Below are 6,491 nucleotides of genomic sequence, written 5' to 3'. Positions count from 1 at the left end.
GAAAAGTCTGTGGTTGGGTTAACATGTAACATGTTACTGTTGCAGCAGCCCCACACCCCCCTGATCCCCCGTTGTGACAGCGGGCCGGGGATCCTTTCCCCACACCTGTGTCACAATTTAACCCTTTCACATCTAAGGGTAAAACAAATCTAGGATGAAGAGAGGAAAGGTCCCTGGTGCTGCCGGAGTCTTATGGTGGTATGAGAGAGACAACCTTGGTCTGGGCACCCGCGAGGCCACACCCCCAATGTGTTTTACTCCGCCCCCTGAGCTTAGTCATGGGTAAAACAAATCAAAATGCTTAAAATTAATTTTGCAATTCTGACATGTGTTAGTAAAACCGTACATACCATCACAACTATTTTGTGCATCCAGGGAGATTATACCTTGTTGTTTTTAGGACAAATTGGGCTTTTATTTGGTAGTAAATAGTTTTGGCTATCTCAAAATGTTTTTCTATTATTAAAGGAAAACTGGCCCAAAAATAGTAAAAAAAAAAACATTTTTTTTTTAAATGTAGCTGCATATTTCTTGTTAGTACCATAACCTACCACCAAAGAACAACCCAAATTAAATTCTCCTGCTCCTGTCAATTGCAACAATACCACATATGTGTATGTTATTTGTTGTTTGTACCCGTAGTAAAGCCCAGAATCAATAGTGCGAATTTTGCTTTTTTTTTGTCTGACCTAAAACACACTGACATGGATGCTCATTTAACCACTTACTGCCCGCTATATAGCAAAATGAGGATGGCAAAATGGTTTCAACACCCTGATTGGACGACGTATGACTTCTTCAGGATATTAAGCCGGGCTCACCCCCGGAGGCGGCGAACGTTGTTGCAGTGTGTCAGTCTGACACACCACAACACCGTTCTAGGTAAAGAGTCTCTGACGTAGACTCTTTACCATGTGATCAGCCCTGTCCAATCACGGCTGATTACGATGCAAATCCGGTGATTGGCTTTTTCTCACTCGCGTCTGTCAGAGTAGAGGAGAGCCGATTGGCTGCTCTTCTGACGGGGGGGGGGGGGGGTCTGTGCTGATCGATTATCAGCGTAGCCCCCCAGAGGATGCTGCTTTCTACTTCCAAGCACTTTTCTGCAGTAGAGAATGACATTTTGCGACCCGACTTTGGGCCCCTCGTAACTCGGGATCACTTGGAGCTATTGGAGATGTTTGGAGCTATTGGAGATGTTTCAGTGCTGGTTCTACTGTGTTTGCATACCAAATTTGGGGTTTCTAGCTATAAGTGGCCCCGAGATATGTGGCCCCAAATTTGGGACGCAAAATGTCATTTTTTGAATTTGATTCAAATTTTGTTTGAATTCGTTAGCATTGTAATTCGGTAATTCGGATGCATCCGAATGTCCGAATAATGAAAATTCGTCCGAATTTTGATTCGGAACGAAACAAAATGCGCATGTCTAGTTGCTAGGCAATCAGCTCTTCTCACACAGAAGTTGTCGGTGAGGAGAGGAGAGGAGATCGCTGCAGACGGCTGGTGATCAGCAAGTATGAGCTTTTTTTTTACAGCTTTTTACTCACTGATCACCAACCTAGTGTCACCACACAATGTAAAACACACATGTCCCAACACAATGTCCCCAATAATAAAATAAATAATAATAAAAACACTTGTCCCCCACATAAGTCCCAGTAAAATCACGTGTCCCATTATCTACACACATATGTCCGTGATCACCTGCGCACATCTGTACATGATCATTTGCGTACATCTGTCCGTGATCACACGAACCAATTATTATACACTTAACAGAATTTTTTTACCAAAAAAATGTAACAGAATACATTTTGGCTTAAATTTATGACAAAATTAGATTGTTTTGGATTTCTTTTAAAATAGAAAGAAGAAAATATTGTGTTTTTTTTTCAAAATTCTGCTTTTTTTTTGCTTATATCGCAAAAAATAAAAAACAGAGTCGTGAATAAATACCACCAAAAGAAAGCTGTATTTGTGTGAACAAAATGATAACAATTTCATATCGGTACAGCATTGCATGACTGCACAGTGAAAATGCGGGGGTGGTGAAAACTGAAAATTGTCAAATGAAGGAATTGTCAGAAAAAAAGGCTATTGTCTTTTTTAAAAAAAATTTACACTTTTTTTGTGAAATGGTAGGGGTACATTCCCACAGGGGGTGGGATCTGGGGGTCCCCTTGTTAAAGGGGGCTTCCAGATTCCGATAAGCCCCCTGCCTGCAGACCCCCACAACCACCGGGCAAGGGTTGTGGGGATAAGGCCTTTCTCCCCATCAACATGGAGACAAGGTGCTTTGGGGGGCTACCCCAAAGCACCCTCCCAATGTTGAGTGCATGTGGCCTGGTACGGTTCAGGGGGGGGCTCTCTCGCCCCCCTCTTTTCCTGCGGCCTGCCAGGTTGCATGTTCGGATAAGGGTCTGGTATAGATTTTTGGGGGGACACCACACCATTTCTTTTATAATTTTGGCACGGGGTTCCCCTTAAAATCCATACCAGACCTGAAGGGTCTGGTATGGATATTGTGGGGGACCCCCACGCTATTTTTTTAAAAATTTTGGTACGGGATTCTCCTTAATATCTATACCAGACCTGAAGGGCCTGGTATGGAATTTGGGGGGACCCCCACGCTGTTCTTTTTGAAATTTTGGTTTGGGGTTCCCCTGTGCCATTTTTTTCACTTTTATGTGTATTGCCGGGACCGACAATTCATTATAGCCACGAGTAGTTTTAAATTACTTTTTTTCCTTTAGAAATGTTCTAAACATGGGAAACATGCACCACTTTACAGGCATACTATAGACACCCCTCAGGTACAACAATTTAAAGGAATATTACACTTTTATTGTTTCACTTTAAGCATTATTAAAATCACTGCTCCCGAAAAAACAGCAGTTTTTAAAACTTGTTTTTGCATTGATAGATGTCCCCTGGGGCAGGACCCAGGTCCCCAAACACTTTTTATGACAATAACTTGCATATACACCTTTAAAATGAGCACTTTTGATTTTTCATGTTTGTGTCCCATAGATTTTAACAGTGTTTGCGTGTTCGAACAAATTTTTTGCCTGTTCGCATGTTCTGGATGCGAACCGAACCAGGGGTTGTTCGGCTCATCCCTATTATTTACTAAAGGCAAATCCACTTTGCACTACAAGTGCACTTGGAAATGCAGTTGCTGGAGCTTAGAGGGGGACATGCAAGGAAAATAAAAAACAGCATCTTTGCTTCTACATGATTGGATGATAAAACCACCAGTGCTTCCCCTCAGATTTACAGCGAGTACAATTGTATTGCAGAGTGGATTTCCCTTTTCCCTTTAATAAACCCCAAAATACCTAATAATTTGGGGTGTACACAACTAAGTGCTAGAGTGCAATTTGCCTAATGGGGGCACTAGTAAGATTGACCTGTGTGTCCCCAAGGAAAGACATTGGTAGGGTTTTACCCTCACTTCCTGTTTGGCTATATGACAGGAAGTGAAGCCAATATTCAGAGACGGGACACAAAGCCCAATCTAAAAAAGACAAGCAGGGGTTCTAATTCTCAATAGGATTGTTTTGATCTAGATTTTAGCTCAGTGCTCTAGATTAAGGATGAGCTCAGGCGTGTTTGCATGGTCCATGTGCTGAGCCCCCCAGGAAGTCGGCGCATCGCTGATCTAATCACAAGCAGTGAGACATTGCCCCGATGTGCGGCTTCAGAGATGGGGAAATGTCTCACTGCCTGTGATTAGCGCAGCACTGTGCCGACTTCCTGGCGGGCTCAGCACGTGGACCAATGCGAACATGCCTGAGCTCATCCCTACTCTAGATCAGTGGTTCTCAACCCTGTCTTCAAGTACCCTCAACGGGCCATGTTTGTAGGTTTTCCTTCATCTTGCACAGGTGCTTTAAATTAGAGTCAATTGCTTGGTATTTTTGACAGATATTTTAGCTAAGATAAATTCCCAAAACATGGCCTGTTGGAGGTACTTGAGGACTGAGGCTGAGGCTGAGACTGAGGCTGAGGCTGAGGCTGAGGCTGAGGCTGAGGCTGAGGCTGAGGCTGAGGCTGAGGCTGAGGCTGAGACTGAGACTGAGACTGAGGCTGAGGCTGAGACTGAGACTGAGGCTGAGACTGAGACTGAGGCTGAGACCCACTGTGCTAAGATGGAAAATTGAATACTTACCTCTGTAATTTGAATGCTATCTGCAAGCTTTATTTAACAAGGTTTCTGTGCTAATGAGGCAATTGACAACACATGCGCAGTCCATGAAACACACAAAATGCAAGTTCACCCAATGCAGAGACAGGTGAGTAGTGGGTACACCTGTTAAGGATGACCTTAATCCCTTCTTTTTGACCCCAGATCTCATAATTAAGAGGTCCTGTCATGCTTTTTTTCTATTACAAGGGATGTTTGCATCCCTTGTAATAGGAATAAAAGTGACACAATTTTTTTTTTAAACAGTTTAAAAAAAAAAAAAAAAAAAGGTAAAATAAATAAGATTATTTTTTTTTTTTTAAAAGCACCCCTGATTGGTGAAGGCAGCTCACAGCCTTTTGAGAATGGAGTGGAGTTCCCCTTTAAAAGCAAAAGTTGGCCCATGGGAATCATATACAGTGGTGTGAAAAAGTGTTTGCCCCCTTCCTCATTTCTTGTTCCTTTGCATGTTTGTCACACTTAAGTGTTTCGGAACATCAAACCAATTTAAACAATAGTCAAGGACAACACAAGTAAACACAAAATGCAATTTGTAAATGAAGGTGTTTATTATTAAAGGTGAAAAAAAATCCAAACCATCATGGCCCTGTGTGAAAAAGTGATTGCCCCCATTGTTAAAACATACTATAACTGTGGTTGTCCACACCTGAGTTCAATTTCTCTAGCCACACCCAGGCCTGATTATTGCCACACCTGTTCACAATCAAGGCATCACTTAAATAGGAGCTGCTTGACACAGTAAGGTCCACCAGAAGATCCTTAAAAGCTACACATCATGCCGAGACCCAAAGAAATTCAGGAACAATTGAGAAAGAAAGTAATTGAGATCTATCAGTCTGGAAAGGGTTATAAAGCCATTTCCAAAGCTTTGGGAATCCAGCGAACCACAGTGAGAGCCATTATCCACAAAGGGCGAAGACATGGAACAGTGGTGAACCTTCCCAGGAGTGGCCGGCCGCCCAAAATTACCCCAAGAGCGCAGCGACAACTCATCCAAGAGGTCACAAAAGACCCCACAACAACGTCCAAGGAACTGCAGGCCTCACTTGCCTCAGTTAAGGTCAGCGTTCATGCCTCCACCATCAGGAAAAGACTGGGCAAAAATGGCCTGCATGGCAGAGTTCCAAGGAGAAAACCACTGCTGAGCAAAAAGAACATCAAAGCTCGTCTCAATTTCTCCACAACACATCTTGATGATCCCCAAGACTTTTGGGACAACATTCTGTGGACCGATGAGACAAAAGTGGAACTCTTTGGAAGGTGCGTGTCCAAGTATATCTGGCGTAGAAGGAACACTGCATTTCATAAAAAGAACATTATACCAACAGTAAAATATGGTGGTGGTAGTGTGATGGTCTGGGGCTGTTTTGCTGCTTCAGGACCTGGAAGACTTGCCGTGATAAAAGGAACTATGAATTCTGCTGTCTACCAAGAGATCCTGAAGGAGAATGTCCGACCATCTGTTTGTGTACTCAAGCTGAAACGAACTTGGGTTCTGCAGCAGGACAATGATCCTAAACACACCAGCAAGTCCACCACCGAATGGCTGAAGAAAAACAAAATGAAGACTTTGGAGTGGCCTAGCCAAAGTCCTGACCTGAATCCTATTGAGATGTTGTGGTATGACCTTAAAAAGGCCGTTCATGCTCGAAAACCCTCTAATGTAACTGAATTAGGACAATTCTGCAAAGATGAGTGGGCCAAAATTCCTCCAGGACGCTGTAAAAGCCTCATTGCACGTTATCGCAAACGCTTGGTTGCAGTTGTTGCTGCTAAGGGTGGCCCAACCAGTTATTAGGTTTAGGGGGCAATCACTTTTTCACACAGGGCCATGATGGTTTGGATTTTTTTTCACCTTTAATAATAAACACCTTCATTTACAAATTGCATTTTGTGTTTACTTGTGTTGTCCTTGACTATTGTTTAAATTGGTTTGATGTTCCGAAACACTTAAGTGTGACAAACATGCAAAGGAACAGGAAATGAGGAAGGGGGCAAACACTTTTTCACACCACTGTACATTAGAGGGGGAAGGTTAAATGCCCTTTTAGGAGGAGCTAAAGGAGCGAGAGTCTTTTTACGTAATTTTAAAAAGGTGCATTTCACATGTTGGCAATGTAACACGCTATCATGACCGGTGTGCAAATCTTATAAAGATGAACCAGCATAAACATTTTTTAAAGTTTATAGGTGTGCCCATTCAAACCATGCAATTGTGCGTACGTTGCTAAACATTTGGAAATGTGCGTTGTGCCTCTACTGATGGTGCATGGCTTTCGTA

Source organism: Lithobates pipiens, unplaced genomic scaffold (assembly GCF_037356315.1).
Source record: "Lithobates pipiens isolate NorthernLeopardFrog02 unplaced genomic scaffold, aLitPip1_a1.2 Scaffold_16, whole genome shotgun sequence".
NCBI lineage: Eukaryota > Metazoa > Chordata > Amphibia > Anura > Ranidae > Lithobates > Lithobates pipiens.
This window is presented reverse-complemented; position numbering follows the sequence as displayed.